Here is a 20,975-nt window from a genome sequence, read left to right as displayed (position 1 = left end):
GCCCCCAACAACTCACTTCAGCGATTCCCAAAATCAAAGCCACTTACCAGAGGCCTCCTCTCCTGTTTGTGCTTCACCAAGCTCTGACAGCTGTGACTTGCTAGCCTCCTCTGGGGTAGAGAAGAAGTCCTGACTGCATGCATCTCTGACCTCCGAGTCATCCTCTGCCTCAGGGTCCCCCTCCCCCTCCACATCCTCGTCCAAGATTTCCTCCTCCTGGCTCGGTCCACTCTCTATTAGCATGTGAGCCACCGAAGTATCCACAGTGGCCTTCGCAGTGGAGGTGGGGTCACCACCGCATATCGCATCCAGCTCTTTGTAGAACTGGGAGCTTTTGGGCGCAGCACCGGGGGAGGGGGTTGTCTCCTGTGCTTTGTGGTAGGCGTTCCACAGCTCCTTCACTTTGACCCTGCAATGCAGTGTGTCCCAGACATGGCCCCTTTCTCTCGTGCATCATGAAATCTGTCTGTTATCATAATTCCTATGGCTGCAGCACAGCTGGGACTGGACAGCCTCCACTCCCCAAACGGTGATGAGGTTCAGCAGCTCGGCGTTGCTCCAAGCGGAGGATCACCTGGTGCACGGAGCAGGCATGGTCACCTGGAAAAATGCGCTGACACCATTGCATGAGTCACTGAGCAAACAGGAAGGGGACTTTCAAAATTCCCAAGGAATTTAAGGGTGGGGTTCATGGTCGGTCACCTGAGGGCAGGGCAGTAGAGTTCAAACTGATGACCAGAGAGGCGAGAACAGGGATTGTGGGACACCTCCCGGAGGCCAATTGCAGCACTGCAATCCACCAGGGTGTCTACACTGGCCCCGCGGCGGTGTAGCCCTGGCGCAGACAGCTCTACGCCGCTCGTCAGGGTGGCTTTTTTTACAGTGCTGCAACTGCACAGTTTCTGAGCACTAAGTGGCTTGGCAGTTTGTAGAACTCCGAAGTTACACTGCAGAAAGCTCCTTTCCTGTGCAGAAACTTGCCAGCGTAGACAAGGCCGTAGAGGACTTACTTAACATAAGAACGCAAGACTGGTCATACTGGGTCAGACCAATGGTCCATGGAGCCCAGTGTGCTGCTGGAGAGTGACCAGTGCCAGATGCATCAGAGGGAATGAACAGAACAGGTTTGTTGACCTGCAAGGTGAGGGTCTTTCACCCTTATCTTTATTGTTGTTGACTCCTACTTATCCTATTTTACCACACCTCCCCCGAGGTCCCTGGGCAAATCAGGTGTGAACCATTCCTTTGATACAGATGTGTCCCAATCCAGCTGAATTGAGGCAGACTTTGGTCCAATGTCAGTTTGGAAAAGGTCCGCTTAACGCAGTAGGTTTCTCAAAGTATCTGTTGCTGTGAACCGCATGTAGTGTGGATGTGTGAACCCCAAAGATATTAAACATGAAAGAAACACAAGGCCAGTTCTGAGGAGGTTTCCAGAGCCAGGCCTGAGAGTTAAAGCATTGTGCTCTAAAGGAAAAGGGGCCTGGTTGCTAAAACAAAATAATTAAATTAAAAATCAAACAAAAACAAAAAACCAGGAAAGCTACCATCACCATTTTAGATTTTGACATCTCCTGCCTGATGTGACATCTTTGCTTTGCAAACAAGAGACCTGGGGAAGTCTGTGGCTGTTACTCTCTCACTGGATAAAAGGTTCACATCTTGTCTCAAGTAATTTCCTCTTTTAATGGAAGATTTATTTTAAAATTTATTAAAATAAATTCCATTTTAAATAGAATTAATTACAGTCTATCCTAGGTCTCTATTCTCGTAAATACTATTTCACTCACATATTCCCCCACTCTAATTCCTTTGGAGTGAGGCTTTAATTCCAGGATTAGCTACCATTTCCTATGTAGTAGGAGGGTGCAGGGAGAGAACTAGAAGAAAAGCTGAATTATATTGTAACACAAAGTTATCACATAATCAGCCTCTTATATTACACTAATTAACTTCATGTTTAATTTGTCACTGGTAACAACTTATTCAAAGATTACAAAATATAAACCTATAGGGCAGTTTTCTCTTAATTCCCATTTCCACCCAGTGAGCTTTGTGTGAAGTCACATTCTACAATAATCTAGGAGCCTTCCATTTTTGTGAGTTCATGTCTCCCCGGGTCTCACACTATTTGGGAAGGCTGCATCATGAGAAAAACCACCTTTGCTCTATTTTCACACTTTCTAATCTTTCACAGTAGCAGGACGTGAAATGATACAAATGCACTAGATTAAGAGCAAAACTAAGAGACCAAACCCCAGAGTCAGGACTCAGCATTCATGTAGCCTGCAGTCTGAACTTGGAATCTGATACACTCCCCCATTGGCTACCATCATTTGCCCAGCATGGAAATGCTTCTTGTCCAACAAGGCAGTCAGATTGGGATGCAAAGGCATGGAACGGCTCTGAAGGAATCAGCTGTTTCTCTCTGTGCTTCGCGAACCTTTGGATCCAAATGGTAAAAGACAACTGTTCCCAATTTAATCATGGCATCCTTTAGGACCATGATCAATGGCACTTAACTAGCCTTCTAAAAATACTCTACCTGGGCCAAAGGTCATCATAGCTTCCATCTCTGGGGTGAAAATCAACCACGCGTACCTGCCATTTCTACTTGAGTTCTTGTCAAATCTTTGACCTTACTTGGAGTAATTTTACACTTCTCTGGCGTAGAATTCTTCACCAACCGCACAACATACCAGTTGTGGTAGTGAGGTATAACTCCCCCAAATATGCCCTTTTATTTCTTTAATCTGGTGGCACAGATTTAAATTAGGGATTAAATTCAGGTGCGGCTTAGAATCCTGTAAGACACCAAAAGTCAGGAATCTATTAAAAATAGGTATCTTTCTGCAGCTCTATCACATTCAACATGGATTTCATTTTCTACACATTTGCAGCATCTCCCAGGGGTGAGCTGAACAGAAACATTACTTCCATTTTTTCCCCATCTCTATCTAGCTAGGGATTGCATTTCCCAAATAATAGGCAACATGCACCTGATTAGGAAGGAGCTATCTTCAGGAGCCATCTCCTGCAGGGCCTGGGCCACAACTGCTTTGGGAGCCAAATGCATGGGTATTTTGCTTAGTCCCAAGTCATTTACTATGGAATCCTCCTCCCAGCCCTTTAGAAAAAATATTGACCTAACCAATTGAACAACAGGGGGATTGGTATTGTGAATAAGGGAATCCCTCTGACTTACCCTATCTTCTTCTGTTGTTACAGAGGGGAAATTACATTTTTCCTTATCCCTGCCCTGTTCCTGCTCTTTGTTATAGTTAAAATATATTTTAAGTGAGGAAAATGGTGGTAAAAATATCTGCTCTCCAACACAACCTGAAGCAACATCAGAGCAACTGGGAATGAAAGAATTTGTTCCTGAAGGGAGAACTTGATGACTAACAATTGCTTTGAAATGGGGGAACAGTATAACTGGGATGCTCAGGGTTTGTTCAGACGCGGAAGAGTGATGAAGTTTAGGTCACGTCAAGGGGAAAGCTAATGCCAATCACTGCACCTGGGCTGTATCTGCTCTACAACTATAATTGTCTTTTTACACCAAGATCACTAACTTGAGCAGCCAACGCCATGTACAGTCCTAGGGGATGTAGGGCACAGGTAATTTTTGCCTCAGTGTAGCATGTTGGGCTCCAAACTCTCTCTCCCACCTGGAGCTGACGAACATTCCTGGCTGGAGACACACTCCTACGACTCAAAAGGAAAGGAGTTGATAGAAAAGATCACAAAGAAGGGTGAGGTGCAAAAGGCAGAAGCAGGCAACTCCTCGGGGGGAGCTGAGAGACCACAGTGAAGATGGTGCAAAGATCACTAAGTGCGAATTAGCAAATGTGATTTAAAAAAAAAAAAAAAAAACTTTGGCCAGCCCTAGTCCAGGCATTTATTACAGTTCTCTTTCATATGGATTTTCTGATGTCTAATAAGGTTTGAGCTGTGATTGAAGCTTTTCCCACATTCAGAGCATGTGTAGGGCATCTCTCCTGTATGGATTCTCCGATGCGTGATAAGGTGTGAGCTCCGACTGAAGCGTTTCCCACACTCAGAGCAAACGTAGGGTGTCTCTCCTGTGTGGATTCTACGATGTCTGATAAGGTGAGAGTGCTGATTAAAGCTTTTCCCACACTCAGAGCATGTGTAGGGCGTCTCTCCTGTGTGGATTCTACAATGTGTGATAAGGTTTGAGCTCCGATTGAAGCTTTTCCCACATTCAGAGCATGTGTAGGGCATCTCTCCTGTATGGATTCTCTGATGTATGATAAGGTTTGAGCTATAACTGAAGCTTTTCCCGCACTCAGAGCACGTGAAAGGTGTCTCTCCCGTGTGGATTTTCTGATGTCTATTAAGGTTTGAGCTCTGATTGAAGGTTTTCCCACACTCAGAGCACGTATAGGGCGTCTCTCCTGTGTGGATTCGCTGATGTGAGATGAGGGTTGAACTATCAGTGAACCGTTTTCCACACTCAGAGCATCCATAAGGTTTCTCACCTGTGTGGATTCTCTGATGTTTGATAAGGTTTGAGCTCCAACTGAAGTGTTTCCCACACTCAGTACATATGTAGGGCGTTTCTCCTGTGTGGATTCTACAGTGTGTGATAAGGGCAGAGCTCCGACTGAAGCTTTTCCCACATTCAGAGCACATGTAGGGTCTCTCTCCTCTGTGGATTCTCTGATGTGTGAAAAGGTCTGAGCTCCCATTGAAGATTTTCCCACATGCATGGCATATGTAGCTTGTCTCTTCCAAGTTGATGCTCTCGCGTGTAATAAGGTCTGAGTGGCTACTCAAGTTTTCCTCTGGCCTCTGCTGCTTCTCACATGCTTTTGCTTTTTCTGGGCGTGCACAACTCCCGAAAATATTTCCTTTGGATCTTCCTGATAACGTCCCATGTGGTTCTACTTGCTCAGGATATTCCTGCTGGAGTTTCTCCTCCTCATTCTCACTCACCATCCCATCACCTGATGGGAGACAGAGAGAATCCAAACATAGGTCACTCTCTGCGCCAGAAAGAAAGGAAGTCTCAGAGACAGGAATGGTAGAAGGGATGAACAAACCAAAATATGTGCGGGAGAGATCAAACCTATCAGGGGAGGATTTTTCCCAAACCCTTCCCCATAGGAGAGAGGAAGGGATCAGTTTTGCTCCGCATCTCACCAGAACACTCAGGGAAAAGTGAGATCGGGGAGGGACCTACTGCCAGTTGTCAGTCAGAATAGGTGGGAAGCAATGAGTGACATCTGCCTAATGATTCCACATCTGCAGGGAACAATCCTGAACTTGGAGAGCTCACAAGGTCTTTGTAGGGCATCTCAAATATTTCCTGCATTCCCAAACAGTTTTTGAATTGGTTTAACCAATTCCCTACCTGTGCAGGCAGCTCTTGAGAGCACTTCTTTGTCAGAGCCCTGGAGGTCTGGGACCCACGGCTCTCCCCCTCGTTCCAGCTGCGAGTTCACATCAGGTTTGGAAACTGGAAACCCTACTCAAGGCAAAGAAAACAAAGGAGGTCAGTCGAAAGTGTTGGATACTTGTCACAAGGAATATTTCATGGTTTTAACCCCAGCTTATTTTTAAATAGTAACATCCCAATGCCTGCTTCCTTGGCTCACAGTGGCAGGAAAGTTGTTATTATAAATCATATTCATTATCTTAGTACCTAACTAACTAGGGGGTCCCCCCTGTGCTGAGCAGAGTACAAACACAGAATAGAAGACGGCCTGTGCCCTGAAGAATTTACAATCTAAATAGACAAGACAGACACAGAATGGGGGGAAGGGGTAGAACCCACTATTAGAATATAGATATTCAAAACTGCCTGTAAAGCCTATACTTTAAGAACTTAACTGTATTTTTATCACTCAGCTAGTTACAGGAGTATAAAAACAAAGAATCAAAATCACAGTCCGCCTGTGTATGGGCCTTCTCACTAGGATGGTCTGAGGCCTTGTTCTTAGGCTAAGGCCTTTGGCTAAGCCGCAGGGGCAGCCATAAGCCGGGAAGCGTACGGTCACATTGTCACATCCGAAACCAGTCACACTGAAATAAGGTGGTATCGGGCTGTTAGGAAGACGATCCTGTCCTAATAGTGCCCATCACCAGTAGTTAAAAAAACAGATCTTAAGATAGTTAAAGAAAACTTAATTTGATAGCATCCTATCTGGCAAGAAATCACTTATCAATGGTTGTGAAACCCTCATTTCTCTACTGTTTTATCTTTATGGCCCCCACTTTTCTATTGTTAATCTGTCTGGTTCTCTAATTGTTTCTGGCTGCTGTACAATTAATTATGGTAGGAGTAAGTTAATTAGGGTAGTGGGATATAATTGGTTAGTGAATTATGTTACAATAGGTTAGGATTGGTTAGTTAAATTTCAGTAAAATGACTGGTTAAGGTATAGCTGAGAACATTACTATATAAACTGGTGTTAAATGGGGGGGGAAGGGAAATTGGAATCATGTTTGTTAAGGGGGGGAGAAAACGGGAACAGAGACGCAGGCAAGGCTCTGCCACGTCAGAGCTGGGAACGGGACACTGGGGAACAGACTCTATGGGCGTATAGAGATACACCTGACTGGTGTGAAGGGCTTTGGAATATGCTTGATTGGAAACGATCCCCAATAAACATTGCATTATCTCACCAGGTTGCAGCCAGACACATTTCTTGGATCAGCACCTACACCAGGAAGGCTTCTGATGATGGCTGCACCTTAGTGGAACGAGCCATCATGATAGTCGTCAGGGGCACTTTCACCAGTTCATAAGATAGTGGATGCAGGCCATGATCGAAGACAAGATTCTCTGGGCAGACATTGGGCAACCCTCGATCCTGTCTGCGACAGCAATGAACAACTGCATTGACTTTCAGAACAGCTTCGTTCTAGCTATATAGAAGGCCAGCGCCCATCTGACGTCCAGGGTATGCAGCCTGCATTCCTCATCCATCGCATGAGGCTTTGAAAAAAAAGCCAGTAAGTATATGTCTTGACCAGTATGAAACTGGGAGACAAGCTTGGGTAGAAAAGATGGGTGGAGACGCAGCTGAACCTTGTCCTTATAGAAGACCATATAAGGCAGCTCCAATGTGAGCGTCCTGATGTCAGACAGACACTCTACGGGCCAATGTTATAGCGATCAAGGAGACCTTCAAGGAGAGAAACAGGAGGGAGCAGGAAGCAAAGGGTTCAAAGCGGGGACCCATGAGCCTTGACAGCACAAGATTCAGGTCCCAAGGGGAGACCAGGTCGCAGACATGAGGGTAGAGACGCTCCAGACCTTTCAAGAACTGCACGCTGTCATGGAATGGGCGAAGACCATCCTTTTTTTTTTTTTAAAAAAAAAAGGGTTGGAAAAGACTTCAGGAGGTCATCTAGTCCAACAGCAACTAAGTCATCCCAGCCAGGGCTTTGTCAAGCCAGGCCTTAAAAACCTTTAAGGATGGAGATTCCACCACCTGCCAAGGTAACCCATTCCAGTGCTTCACCACCCTTTTAGTGAAATAGTGTTTCCAAATATCCAACCTAGACCTCCCTCACTGCAACTAGAGACCATTGCTCCTTGTTCTGTCATCACTAGGAACAGCTGAGCTCCATCCTCTTTGGAACCCCCCTCCAGGTAGTTGAAGGCTGCTATCAAATCCCCCCTCACTCTGTCTTCTGCAGACTAAACAATCCCAGTTCCCTCAGCCTCTCCTTGTAAGTCATGTGCCCCAGCCCCCCAATCTTTCTCGTTGCCCTCCGCTGGACTCTCTCCAATTTGTCCACATCCTTTCTGTAGTTTGGGGGGGGGGGGGGAGAAACTGGATGCAATACTCCAGATGTGGCTTCACCAGTGCCGAATAGAGGGGAATAATTACTTCCCTCAATCTGCTGGCAATACTCCTACTAAAGCAGCCCAATATGCCATTAGCCTTCTTGGCAACAAGGGCACACTTCTGACTCTTATTCAGCTTCTCAGACACTGTAATCCCCAGGTCCTACCTTGAAACAGAGGGTGGAATGACGAAATGCCCACCAGGTGTATCCTGAAGAAAGATAGCGACAGGCCCTGGATCTTAAGGTGCAGCAAAGGTCCAGGATGTGCTGCAGCAGGGCCTCTTCAGCACAAATGTGTCAATCAGAGGCCCAACACATGAACCGCTTTCACTGTGGCTACCTACGTGGCAAAGTGGAGGGTTTCCTGCTGGACACCCTCGGAGCACTGACATTTGTCCCTACTTAGCCTCGCAGAAGCCAAGCTGTCAGGTGAAGCATCACCAGGTACAGATGCAGCAGATTGGTGTGGTTCTGGGACTACAGATCCAGCAAAAAAGAGGCAGTTGCAGCAGGGTGGCCACTGAAAGACTCAACAGCATGCCAAACCAGTGTTGACGAGGCCATGCGGGGAGTATGAGGATGACATTTGCTTTGTCTTGCCTCATCTTTAGCAGGACCTTGTGGATTTAAGGCACAAGCGTGAAGACATACATCAGCGCTCCTGACCACTGAATCAAGAAGGCGACTCACAGGGAACTTTTGTCCCTTCCCTGCTGTGAACAGAACACACGGCACTTTCTGTTCTTCCTGAATGCAAACAGGTCCACCTGTGGGGGATTAGGTTGTTCACCTCCAGATAGATTGACCATTCGTGGTGAGACGAGAAGGTCCTGCTGAGGTGATCTGCCAGGTCGTTCTTGGTTCCAGGCAGGTGGGTGGCTACCAGATGAATGGCATGCTGCACACAAAAGTCCCAGAGGTTGAGCACCTCCCAACAAAGGGCCGAAGACCTGGCACCACCCTGCTTGTTGATGTAATACATTGCGGTGGTATTGTCCATCAGGACCTGCACGTCCGAGACCAGGGTGAGCGACAGGGATGGGATCATCAAGGGAACTCCTTGCAGAACTGACTTCGTATTCACCCACCAGTCCAGGGATGAGAGGTCATGGCTCGGCACCATGACCACTCGATTCAGGGCGTGCCTGCTGGGGTTATAGACTGAGGCCAGCCATGCTTGCAGAGGCTGCAGATGCAGTCGAGCATGGCTGACCATGTACATGTACGCGGCCATGTGGCCCATCAGTCGCAGGCATGTGTGGGCTGTGATGAGCAGGTGGCTCTTTATGTGGGAAATCAGGTCCAACATGGCCCAAAAATGCACCTCTGGAAAGCAGGCCCTAGCTTGTGAGTCGTCAAGAACCACTCCAATAACTTCTATGCATTGGACTGGCATCAACGTGAACTTTTCTGTGTTTATTAGCAGACCCAGGTCACTGTAGGTGGAGCATACCAGATCGAGGCTCCTTTGCACCTGCCCCAAATACCTGTCCTTGATGAGCTAGTCGTCGAGATACAGGAAGATCTGGACTCCTCGAACTGTCAGGTAAGCTGCCACTGGCGTCACACATTTTGTGAACACTCTGGGAGCCAAGGACAGGACAAAGGGCAGCGCTGTGAACTGGAAGTGGCACCCGGCCACCATGAAACACAGGAAACACCTGTGTCCCAGGAATATGTCGACATCAAAGTAAGCATCCTTTAAGTCGAGAGTTGCATACCAGTCTCCTGGATCCAGGGAAGGGATGATGGAGGCCAGAGAGACCATGTGAAACTTCAACTTCTTGAAAGACTTGTTGAGGCGAGTCAGGTCTAGGATGGGTCTTAGGCCCCCTTTGACCTTCAGGATTAGGAAGTAGCAGGAGCAGAATCCTCTTCCTTACATTTCCCAAGGAACTTCCTCCACAGCCCCCAAGTCCAAGCTTTTCAACCTCCTGAATGAGGAGTTTCTAGTGAGAAGGGTCCCTGAAAAGGGACAGGGACGTGGGAGGGAGGGGCAGCCAAAAATTGCAGGGTATAGCCCTGAGCTATTACGTTCAGGACCCAGCAGTCCAAGGTAACCTGCAACCAGGCCTAACGGTAGGGAGAGAGGCGGTTGAGGAAAAGGCAGGAAGGATCCAGGTGGCTGACTGGGGTGTTGCTCTCAGGCGCACCCTCAAAATGAGCATTTTTGGCCCCCCTAGATGTTTGGCAGGTTCAGGTTGCACAAGCAAGCAGGAGGAAGAAGGCCTTCAACAACTAAAACTAGCATCCCTTTGTATTGCAGAGCCCTGATGGGGCTGCCAGAGTCTTGGCGGCTGGGGCAGCCGGAAGTACTTTCTAGCAGACTGTGGCGTATGCATGCCCAACAAGGAAAGGGTAGCTCTAGTGTCCTTCAACCCATGCAGCCTGATGTCCATCTGCTAGGAGAAAAGACCAACCCCGTCGAAGGGGTGGGTCTTGAATTGAAGCCTGCATCTCCTGGGAGAAGCTCGCTGTTTGGAGCCAGGAGCTGCATAACAACCACTGATGCGACCACTCGAGCTGCCGAGTCCACCGCATCCCATGCCATCTACAGGGAGCATCTGGCCACCGCGGTACCCTCCTCCACCAGGGTGCCAAACTCTTGGGCTACACTTTGTGGGAAAGATTCCTGGAACTTTTTGAGACCGTCCCAGAGGTTAACGTTATATCTGCCCAACAGGGCCTGATGGTTTGCCACCCAATATTGTAGCTGGTGGTAGAATAAACTTTTCTCCCAAATAAGTCGAGCCTTTTGGCCTCTTTGTTCTTGGGAATCAAGGAGGTGTGACCTTGTTTGTCCTTCTTGTTGGTCACAGACACAATCCGTGCCCACCCTTTTGCCTCCATCCCCATGGCAGTCAACACCCCGGGACCTCCCCCAGCCCAGACAAAGCGGTCGCAGGACCTTCGAGGGCTAGCCCACTGGATAACTTTAGTGAGCATCAAGCCCTACTTCAGCACGTGGCCGAGACCTTGGGGCTGGAAGTGCAGGAGATGGCAGAGCAGGAGGGGACACCCTCTTCAATGTCTTCTTGACCTCTACGCCCACCCTGCCCATGCACGAAGGGGTTCTCAAGATAGCCAAGATCCTATGACATCTTCATCATGAGAAGTGTTCCTTCTCAGGAGGAAGCTGCGTTGTTGTTTCATTCGGGCAACTAGGCCTTGCATTTCTTTGTTGCACTGTTTGCATTTTGCACCCATGCCTGTCTTACCCACAGACAGAGGAACTTCATTAAAATATTCCCAAACTGGGTCTCCTTTATGGCCTGTTGCCATCATAGGTTTTCCCTTCTAGTGAGAGAATGGTATGGTCGATCTCAAATCAATGAAGGCTACAGTCAGAAAGACCTCAAGACTTCTGGAATATGCTGCTCAAACAGTTTCACTTTTGTTTCTACTGCCTGTCCCTCCCTTCTCACATTTATCTCCAGACTTCTTCTCCTTGTCCAGATCAATTCCGCCTCCAACAATCTTCTATTCATTGAACTTTTTGAAACTTTGCACTTTTAGAGAGAGGTAACGGATTGACTCTGTGTACACAAATTTGCAGAGGTACAATAAGGTTGAGGTCTGTTATTTCTCACCTCTATATATTATTTATTTTAAAACATTTTTGCTGTTAACAAGCATGTTATCTCTGGAGACACAAATCCAGAGTTTGAGAATTGCAAAACTAACTATCTCTGATGGCATCTTCTAAACTGAGTACCGAGCCCTATTGGGTAGATAGAAAGATTAACCTCAATAACCGATACAGAAGCCCCTGGAACCCCATAAGATTGGGTCCCTAATCCATAAACTATTGGAACTCATTTACAAAACTTTTCTTAAACATTACATGAATATATTGTTTCATACTATAGAATTAAAATTTATAATCCCTATTCCATGACAAGATATCTTTGAGCTATAATTTATCTATTTTAGATGGTTTTTTCCTCAAAAAGCATTTTATCAAAAAAAATCTGATTTAAATTTAAAAAAAATTATTGATTTTTATCCACCCTGCAAAGTACTACATTTTAGGGAAGGAAAATCCAAAACACAACTACAAATGGGGGACTAACTGGCTAGGGGGCAGTACTACTCAAAAGGATCTGGGGGTTATAGTAGATCACAAATTGAATCTGAGCCAGCCTTGTGACTCAGTTGTGACGAAGGCTAGTTCAGTACTGGAATAGGTTACCAAGGGAGGTTGTGGAATCACCATCACTGGAGGTTTTTAAGGACAGGTTGGACAAACACCTCAGTGTTGGGGGCTGGACTAGACGACCTCTCATGGGTCATTCCAGCTCTACAGTTCTATGATTCTATTCTGAGGAAATGTTTGGTCATTTTATTACACCATGGAGACCATTCATCATGGGGGTTTGGAATACTGCCGGTGAACATGGTGAGGGGAAATTGAGGGGCTAATACAGTAGCATGGAGGTTCTCAGCCACTCTGGGTACAGCCTGGGCAGCAAGGAGATAGGCACAAACTGAGCCCTCATCCTGTGCCCCCTGAGGAAAAGAAAAGGGTCCAGCCAACTGTCCTGTGAGCAGCTGGGAGACACTCTGGCTTCGATGTGTATTAAATATGGGGCAAGTCACTTTCATCAGCAAAAATTTTAATGAAGATAAAGGGGGAAAGAAATGAGTCTCAAATGAGAGGAGAAAGTTGACCCTTTAACTCCCTGCAACCGGCAGGATGGAGAATGACTAAGGCAACAAATTTCCTCCAAAACAGGAGAACTTGCTGCAACTAAACATGGGAACGTGTCCAAACGCAAGATCCCTTTTAACAGATATTTGATAATTACATGGAAAAAGACAAAAATCTGGCAGCTGATATCCATGTTAAGTCATTAAAAAGAAAAGGGTAGAAATCTGGAGAATTTTTGATTGATTTTCACAAACTAGAAAGGAAAGCAGAAAAATGTGAGGGATTTTATATCGATCGTCAATAGTAGGTAAAGAGGTACAATTAGAGTGAATTTCATATTGTTATTTGACAATTGAGAGAAAATAGGAAATATCTGCAAAACTTTTCTAAATATATTCAAAAATTGGAGAAAACGTCAAAATCTGAGGATATTTTATGTTACTATTTTATTATTAGTAAGACATGGAAAAAATCTCAGGGAATATTAAATTAGAAATAGATAGCTAGAGAGAAAGGACGACAATTTTTTAGGCCACTCTCCTAAAGAAGAGATCTGTGTGTAGCTCAAAGATTTGTCTCTCTCACCAAGTGAAGTGGGTCCAATAAAAGATATTACCTCACCCACCTTGTCTTTCTAAATGCAAAACAATGCACATTGGAGAGAAAAAACTGCAGCTACTTATACACTTTGTGGGGTAAATTAACTATCATTTTTCAAATGTTTCAAACTATCATTTATCAAATGTAGCCCCTAGATCCAGCTTTAGCATTTATTTTATGCAGCAGTAATGCCAGGAACCTACAGGCCTGTATCCTGTACGATATTGGTTTGAACAGTTAGCATAAGGCTTGAGGCCTATGAACTTTGACACAGACAAATGGCCCAACAGTCACCCCTAAGATTTGGAGAACTGGAAACAGAGTATCTAAGCAGGAATTTCGTCCGTAAAGACATCAGCCAACCAGAGGAACATGAGCTAACACCGGCTTTTCAACAGAACAGCCGCAGATGTCGGACCACAGGAGCAACGAATTGACACATTTGACCCCAAGATGAGATCATTAATACACTAACCTACAGGAGAAGGGCACCCCAACATTAGTAGGAGAGAAACCCCTATGAACATGCATTACACCTAGTGGCATCAGTGTTGGATCATATTAAAGAAGTTCTGTATTAAAATCACAAATGAGTTTGATTCCCCAGAGTTTAAATTCCAGGGTATTACTAATTAAGAGGTCTCTTGGTTTTTGGTACTGTTTCTCTCCCTGTATGTGTGAAACTTGCAAGCTGCTAATTGTGTTAGTACATTCTAAGACAGAGTCTATTCTCAAAGCAATTCACAGAGAGAGAGACTCAAAGCAATACTCTAACAACAGAAACAGCACCCAGAGACTCCCCACCCTTTTGTTGTATTAACAATTGTGATTAAAATAGAGATAGAGGATGTATGTGGATGGATGCTTGGTGTGGATAATAACTGAATGATCAGGGAGGTGCCAGCCTAAGAATCCAGTGTCCATCAGCTGAAGAAGGCGTCAAGTGGAAATAACCAGAGGACCCCCCGGAGGGCAGACTGGAATCCACCCAACAGCCTCAAGAATGGGAGAACCAAAGAACAAGATAACATCTTGGAGCCGTCAGGAATGTGCTATCTGCTGATTGATTCAGCAACAGCATGAAGCAGCAATTCCCATAGACTGGCATAGGAAGAAATTCCTATAAAAATAGACTCTAAAAAATGAGAACTTTGGGGGGTCTGATTCTGCAAACCAACTTCCAGGAGCATCAGATGAGCATCTGACAAGACCCTGCTCCCTCCTCATGTCCAGGCCACCTGGCCAGTGGCTTGGCATGAGCAACTCTAAGGCTGGTAACTATGATAACAACCTTGCAGAACCTGTGTGTGTGTGTGTGTGTGTGTGTGTGTATGAATGAATGTGTGAATAAATATGAGATTGAATGGAATGTTATAACTATAACTAACTGCTTACTAGGATTCTTTCTGTATTCACAATAAATGTGGTATTTTGCCTTTTTCCCTTTAATAAGATCCTGCTGGTTTTTATTTTATTGGTACAACATTTTGGTGGAGAATTGTGAAAGGGGGAATATTGGTAAAAAACCTCAGTTATTGTAAATATTGGTGTGCACACCGCCAGCTCTAGTGAGCTAGGCATTTCTATTAGGTTAAACCAGACCTGCTGGCCTCCGAGAAGGTAGCAGGAAAAACAGATTAAACCAGACCTGCTGGCCTCCGAGAAGGTAGCAGGGGACCTGCTGGCCTCCGAGAAGGTAGCAGGAAAAACAGATTAAACCAGACCTGCTGGCCTCCGAGAAGGTAGCAGGGGACCTGCTGGCCTCCGAGAAGGTAGCAGGAAAAACAGATTAAACCAGACCTGCTGGCCTCCGAGAAGGTAGCAGGGGACCTGCTGGCCTCCGAGAAGGTAGCAGGGAAAACAGATTAAACTAGACCTGCTGGCCTCCGGGAAGGTAGCAGGGAAGAACAGGTTAACCGGACCTGCTGGCCTCCGGGAAGGTAGCAGGGAAGAACAGGTTAACCGGACCTGCTGGCCTCCGAGAAGGTAGCAGGGAAGAACAGGTTAACCGGACCTGCTGGCCTCCGAGAAGGTAGCAGGGAAGAACAGGTTAACCGGACCTGCTGGCCTCCGAGAAGGTAGCAGGGAGAAATAGGTTAACTGGACCTGCTGGCCTCTGGGAAGGTAGCAGGGGACCTGCTGGCCTCCGAGAAGGTAGCAGGAAAGAACAGGTTAACCGGACCTGCTGGCCTCCGAGAAGGTAGCAGGGAGAAATAGGTTAACCGGACCTGCTGGCCTCCGAGAAGGTAGCAGGGGACCTGCTGGCCTCCGGGAAGGTAGCAGGGGAAAAACGCATACATTAAGCTATGATTTCAGAATCTAGGCTGTGTCACTTGCTAAGTAATACCAGCAGTGACAAAGAGATTGAAATATCCATGTTAAGATGTTTAAAAGAAAACAGGGTAAGCCAGTACCAGAGGGAAGAATGGAGTCAGAAGGAACTCCAATCTCACCTTTTGTTAAAGAAATTACACCTTTTAAACAAATCCTTCAAAAATTTGGGCACAGTCCTTGGACTAAACAAGCCCTAGCTGATGTCTGCACTATTTCGGACCTAGAGGATAGATTGGCTCAGTATATCCTCATATACAAACCTTCTAGTGCTGCCAAAAGAGATGCAGCAGCAATTTGGTTGTTGTGGGAGGCATGTAAGGATTCTTCCCTCCGCTTGTCCTCATGTAAAGAGGAAAAGGCACAAACGGAAAAGGGAGCAGACAATTGGAAGGTGCTGGTTACAAATACCCAAAGCCAGCTGAAAATAGTGAAAGAGGCACTCCAGGAATACAAAAAGAGTGAAAAAGTTAATTCTGCAGAGGCTGGAGGGAATTAAGCAGTTAAACGTGTATGTATCTGTCTGTGTGTGTGTAAATATGTAAAGTTCTAAGGACCAGTTAGTTTTGTTTTTGTTTTAAATAATGCCACTAAAAATCCATTTGACTCTTTAATTCAAAGTTGCAAAACTGACAGACCTTTTTGCTAGACACAGGTAATTAGTGTTGTTTGGCTTTGGGATTTGGCATTTAACCCTTAAAAGGTAACTCAATGCTTTACAAAATTTAAAATGTTTTTAAGTTGTGGCTGCAGCAGGGCAGTCAAAATCAGGAGAATATAAACAAAAATTTGGATTCTTTTTGTTTGTTTTTTGTTTGTTTGTTTTTGTAACAAAATAGCAGATGAGAGTTGTAGTAAAAAAAAGAATTAAAAAAAAGACAGTGCCTCTCTGAAGCAACAGCAGGGGTGAGGTGCACAAAACAAAAAGAAGCAATGTTAGAAACACTGAGTCTTAAAATGGCTCTGAGTAATCAGACTGTCACTTTGACAAAGGTACATGAAAACTCTGTAAGCAAAAAAAAAATAGTGACACCTTATGTAAAAATGGATCTGGATAATGTTATAGAAGTTAAACTATGGAAGGAATATGCATTTGCCCCAGAACATGTGCAGGGTATACTGTAGAAGGGGCAAAAGAAATGCAAACATACCATGCTACTTAATTAAAATGCTATTAGGGCTCCAAAGGGAGCCACAATAGGTTGGGTTTTCTTTTTCAGATTGCTGTGTGTTTTGGAAGCAGAAGTTAAAAGTAATCAAAACTCTGGTGAAAGTTGATTGTGTCCCTTTTAAGATAGAGTCTCTGAGCTGCTGATGGCTTTAAATCCAAAAGCAGGAAGCGTCTGTGAAAATGCAAATTACCTAAATGATAAAGGAAGGAAAGAACTAGCAGCACAAAGGAGCTGCAGATAAAGGACATACCTGGTCAGCAAACAAATTGTCTAAATAAAAGGCATGGGATAACAAGATAATTTTAATAAATTTAATGATAATAAGTATCCCTGTAACAACGTATAGTGTGTATGATTTTTGGAAAAATCCTTTAAGGTCGTATGGTAATGATGCTTCTCAGTTATTACCTGTAAATAAAACTTAAAGCTTAACACAGCAGGAAAAACATTATAAACTTGGTCTGCTGTATAAGAAGGAAAACTCAGGGATTTAATGACTAAACAGTGGGATAATTTCCCCGTAACCCTTAAAAGATAAAAGCCATTGAAACCTGGCCTGCCTATAGAACAAAAACAGGAAAATGTGGGGGCAATTTCTCTGTTTTGCCTGCAATCAGCAAGGGTATTTGTAAAAGAAAGATTTTAAGCAATAATCTGCCACCCCAAAAGGGGTAGAAACATGTTCTTTTTGTCTTTCAGAAAATCAGGAAAAGCTGATGCCAGCTGAAAAGCAACCAATACCATGAATCTACTGTCACAATAGAAATTGTGTTCTGTGTTCTATGTTTTGTCTTGTGTTTTGTCTTGTTGCTAGCACTGTTGTGTGTTTAAAAAAAAAAAATACTGAAGACCTGCAGGAACTTAAAAATAAATTAAGCTTTCTGTCCCAGCTACAGGACAGCCTGATACAAAAACAAGTACATGCCAAATTGGTCTTGGTAACCTAAAAGGCCGATGGAATCTTTAGTAATGGCTTAATACTACCACATGGCTTATCCATAAGAAAAAAAAAAATATTAGAAATAGGAAACTACACAGCCATAGCTATGGGATGCACTGAAATGCAGATACTTGCACTAGCTACTTTGGAACACAAAATGTTCTGGGTCATATTGGGAAATATTAAGGGTTTGATGCATTTGTTAAAAAAGAAAGAGATCATTGTTTGACACTTATCAATATGAGTGGATGCAATATGTTTCCAGTATTGTAAACCAGACTTGTTAATGGGAGAAATTGTTGTCAAAATTTCACACCAACAGTCCCTGGAGGCAAAGGTATTGAAGGTTAACCCACTCCCCATATTACACATGGGATCCTTCTGGCTACCCTGGACCTTGAGCCAGTGGGCTGGGGAGGGAGGGAAGCTATTGGACACTAGAGGTTGTACCGAATGGACTCCTCAAAAGTGGGTGTGCCTCACCTTGCCTGTTGCCCCAGAACCTTGTAGTAAAGATACATCACTAGGATCATGTATGTGGCATGAATTGGAATCACAAACTCAAATTGCCTCACAGTACCTTCTCTTGAATAGGCTACATAGAAAGTGACACTGACGATTATAAATCTTAGTGTCAAAAGGGGGATTATGTTGGATCATATTAAAGAAGTTCTGTATTAAAATCACAAATGAGTTTGATTCCCCAGAGTTTAAATTCCAGGGTATTACTAATTAAGAGGTCTCTTGGTTTTTGGTACTGTTTCTCTCCCTGTATGTGTGAAACTTGCAAGCTGCTAATTGTGTTAGTACATTCTAAGACAGAGTCTATTCTCAAAGCAATTCACAGAGAGAGAGACTCAAAGCAATACTCTAACAACAGAAACAGCACCCAGAGACTCCCCACCCTTTTGTTGTATTAACAATTGTGATTAAAATAGAGATAGAGGATGTATGTGGATGGATGCTTGGTGTGGATAATAACTGAATGATCAGGGAGGTGCCAGCCTAAGAATCCAGTGTCCATCGGCTGAAGAAGGCGTCAAGTGGAAATAACCAGAGGACCCCCCGGAGGGCAGACTGGAATCCACCCAACAGCCTCAAGAAATGGGAGAACCAAAGAACAAGATAACATCTTGGAGCCGTCAGGAATGTGCTATCTGCTGATTGATTCAGCAACAGCATGAAGCAGCAATTCCCATAGACTGGCATAGGAAGAAATTCCTATAAAAATAGACTCTAAAAAATGAGAACTTTGGGGGGTCTGATTCTGCAAACCAACTTCCAGGAGCATCAGATGAGCATCTGACAAGACCCTGCTCCCTCCTCATGTCCAGGCCACCTGGCCAGTGGCTTGGCATGAGCAACTCTAAGGCTGGTAACTATGATAACAACCTTGCAGAACCTGTGTGTGTGTGTGTGTATGAATGAATGTGTGAATAAACATGAGATTGAATGGAATGTTATAACTATAACTAACTGCTTACTAGGATTCTTTCTGTATTCACAATAAATGTGGTATTTTGCCTTTTTCCCTTTAATAAGATCCTGCTGGTTTTTATTTTATTGGTACAACATCAGCAGAACATATTATCGGCTACATAACTCAAGAAAGGGATCTGCATGTTGCTGTATACAGATCAATGAAAAGCTCCACTCAATGCACAGCTGCCAGCAAAAAAGCTAACACGTGCAGGTTCATAAGGAATGGGATGGAGAATAACACGGAACATCTGTATATAAATCAAGGGGGCAGCCTCCAATATCGTGGGACCACCATGACTACTACAGCACTGCACACAGGATATTTTAGATCTATCTTGGAGAACTGGGGAAGAAATAGGTCTAAAAAGAAATATTTGAAAATGAGAGAAAAGCACCCGGATCTGAAGAGATTTTCTGTTAAGTGAGAGTAGTTGGACACTTTGAGGGGATTGTATATGGAAGTTCATTAAACAGACATTAATAATTCCCCTCCACACACACACCATTCACATGGGCAGCAGGGAGCCCTTTGGGGAGGTACTTTAAGAGGGTAGGTGAGGGGAGTATGGAGCAGGAAAACTCCCTGGCAGTGGGGAGGAGGCAGCAGCAGGGGCAGGCAGGTGACTGGCGGCTGGGGGGAGCTGTGTTGGGCAGTTGGGGGCAGCAGTAGCCAGGACTGTGTAACCTTGGGCTGGACAGTCTCCCGTGGGTTTTCTTCCCTCCTTCTGTCCCCCCCTTCCTTGCTTTGGTGCTGGCACAGAATGGCCACCCCATCCCACCCCAGAGGCAGCTGGGTCTCAGGGCTCGGCAAGCTGCACCCATTAAGCCCCTTCTCATTTGGTGAATGATTCAGGACAATTTCCCACAGAAATAAAATTTGCTGCAGGTCAAACTTCCCAGATCTGAGACTGTTACATGAACACTGGAGAATGAGAGAGAAAATGGGGCAAACTCTGAAAAGCAGACGGGAGGAAGGGGCAGGAACTGCTCCCTCCGCACCGACCCGTCACAGCCCCGTGCTGCTTGGGCCCCGCAGGAGACGGCCCCTCTCGGACTCCTGCCCGGGGCCGTGGCAGCAGGGGGGACCCCGGCAGCAGGGGGGACCCCGCGAGGCGGAGCCGGGCTGTCTGAGGCGAGGGGAGCAAAGCCGAGCCGGCCCCCGGGGCGCGGCGGGAAGCCGGGGCGGCCGGGGGGCTGGGCTCCCGGGGCCATCGGCTCCTCCAGCCCCCGGCCTGGGGTGCACCAGGCTCCGGGGGAAGCACCAGCGCGGCCCCGGCCCGGGCTCGCTCGCAGGGCTCTGCGGCCGGGGACGGGCGGGTCACGCTCCGGGGCCGCTCCCCGGCCAGGCGCGGAGCCCGGGCGCTGGGACACGCGGGGGCGCAAGTGACCGTGACCCGCTGCCCGACCCCCGGGACGCGCCCCTCGGGCAGGAGACCCCCAGCCCCAGGGCCAGCCGCTGGGCGGGTCTCCCCGGCCGCCGGGCCGGTCGCCGCCTCGGGGGCCCCGGCGCTGGCCAAGGGGGGCGGGGCCGGTCCTAGGGGCGCTGCCCGGGCCCCGGGGAGCAGCCGGGCCGGAGGCCCCGGGGCTGAGGCTCCGGCCGCCCAGCGAGCAGCCCCGGCCGCGCTCCCCGGCTCCCCCGGCAGCGCAGCGGCCGGGCCGAGGGGCGGGAGAGGTCGCCCGAGAAGCGGGAAGGCGCCGGGGGGCTCGGGGCGCGTGGGTCTGAAAGGCGCCGGGTGGGGGAGGGGCGTCGGTCGGGGGCGTCTGCGCGGGGGGGAGGGGATGAGAGACTTGGGGAGAGTCAGGCTGACTCTGGGACCCTCCCTAACCTGCTCTAAGGAGGACGGAAGCGCCCCCCGGGGCACGCTGGGAGATGTAGTTCCTGACTCTCCCGGCAGCGGAAGTGACGTCCGGCGGAGGGGCTAAAGAGGCGGGCTCCAAACGCGCGCGGCGCTGTGGCTCTGCTTGGCTCGTG

General features: G+C 46.6%; 1 long non-coding RNA gene and 1 pseudogene across 1 annotated transcript; one reads left to right on the top strand and one right to left on the bottom strand.

Annotated features, from left to right (window-relative positions):
• Positions 1 to 4,965, bottom strand: part of LOC144258213 (uncharacterized) — an 84,438-nt pseudogene extending 79,473 nt beyond the window's left edge.
• A 216-nt stretch (positions 4,966 to 5,181) lies between these two features.
• Positions 5,182 to 10,573, top strand: LOC144258340 (uncharacterized). Its single transcript, XR_013344676.1, has 4 exons — positions 5,182 to 5,521; positions 6,658 to 6,984; positions 8,439 to 9,373; positions 10,094 to 10,573. It is a non-coding gene; the product is annotated as an uncharacterized LOC144258340 (long non-coding RNA).
• Positions 10,574 to 20,975: the final 10,402 nt, after the last annotated feature.

Source organism: Eretmochelys imbricata, chromosome 28 (assembly GCF_965152235.1).
Source record: "Eretmochelys imbricata isolate rEreImb1 chromosome 28, rEreImb1.hap1, whole genome shotgun sequence".
NCBI lineage: Eukaryota > Metazoa > Chordata > Testudines > Cheloniidae > Eretmochelys > Eretmochelys imbricata.
This window is presented reverse-complemented; position numbering and strand designations above follow the sequence as displayed.